The sequence below is a fragment of the Nannospalax galili genome, unplaced genomic scaffold, assembly GCF_000622305.1.
Source record: "Nannospalax galili isolate Female #2095 unplaced genomic scaffold, S.galili_v1.0 scaffold1082, whole genome shotgun sequence".
NCBI lineage: Eukaryota > Metazoa > Chordata > Mammalia > Rodentia > Spalacidae > Nannospalax > Nannospalax galili.
The window spans coordinates 37,267-38,925 of NW_008348580.1; positions in this window are offsets into that span (position 1 = coordinate 37,267).

Consider the following 1,659-nt stretch of genomic DNA (forward strand, 5'->3'; position numbering starts at 1 on the left):
TAATTCTTCCCACTGGCATCAGGGTTGATGCCTCCTGCTGTGAATTGGGCAGACACAACTCCAGGTGTGGGTATTTGACCCAGGCTCGACCCCTGAGGATATTGGAATCTCATTCCCACAGAGACAAATCAGGAATAGACATGCGTCCCCAAAGGCAGTCATGAGAATGACAGGCTCAACTCTTGCTAGGGGGCTGGAGGAAGAGTACTGGGAATGGGTCCCCAATGTTGAGTCTAAAGGAAGGGAGGCCACACCTAGATTGCAGCCTGTGCTTGGCTAGTCTCCAGGTAGTGTCATCCTATGACAGGTCTCATATGCAATATTGGAAGAAAAGTTTTAAGAAAGCTAGCTCAAAGAACAGGAAAGAGAAAGACACATCCTTGAAAATGACATTTAGCTGTGTCTGAAGCCAGATGAATCTCATAATGTGCTTACATTATCTGAGTTTGGAAACAGTAAAGGTAAAAGGGCCTGGGAAATAATTTAGAAACCTATGTATCTAGTCAATAACCTATTTTTTTGGGGGGGGTATAATCCATTTGTATGTTCCTTCACCCTAAGTTTTTGAGAGTTACTCCAGCTATATCTGCCTTTAAAAATATAGACCAAAAGCCACTGAGAAACATGCACACAATATCTGTATGTGAGTGCATGTGTATAGCTGAGGGCTATATAACAAGAAACGCAGTGCCAGATAGGAGAAACCTTCCTTCAAGTTGTTGGTCAGAGTAGTCCCAGAGACTCCCAAAATAACACAGGCTATTGCCACAGCCTGTGATTTCCTCTAAGAACTTGAAGGTAAGACCCTATTGCTGAAGACATGACATACTTCAGACACAGGACTTGGAGCAAAGGAGCAGGAACTGACCTGGAAGCCTCCTTCCTGAAGACTAGCACTCATGGTTTCAGAGGATACTATACAAGCTTCTAAGGGAGAAACTCGATCAATGGTCCAATTCCAGCTGTAAAGACTAATAACCACAACAACGATCAGCACAGTAAACTCTATTGGTGTAATAGTGGCACTTTTATCTTGGGGATAATCAACAGCTATCCGACTGGACTTAAGGCCCACTCAACGGGAAGGAACTCATGTGTGGTACTAAAAACATTGCTAAATACACATGACAGGAGAGGTTATCGATTCTAGAGAAAACCACATGTCTGTCACATTCCTAGACAAATATAATTTCCTCTGTATGATAAATACGAATCCTTAAGTTTAAAGACAAGTATACGAGTCACCACTTGTCTTAGTTTGTTTCTCCATTGCTGTGACAAGACACTCTGACCACTATCAACTTGGGGAGGAAAGGGTTTATTTAGCTTACATATCCTGGGTCACAGTATCATCAGGGAGCCCAAGGTAGGAACTCAGGGCAAGAATCTGGAGGCAGAAGCTGGGACACAGGCCATGGAGGAATGCTGCTTACTGGCTTGCTCTCCTGGCCCTTGCTCAGCCTGCTTTCTCATGCAACACAGGCCCACCTGCCCAGGGGTGGCACCACCCACAGTGGGCTGGGCCCTCCCACATTACTCAATAATCAAGAAAATTCCCCACAGACGTGGCCAAAGGCCAGTCCAATAGAGGCAATTCCCCAACTGAGGATCCCTCAACCCAGGTGTGTCAAGTTGACACTAAAGCTATCCAGCACACAG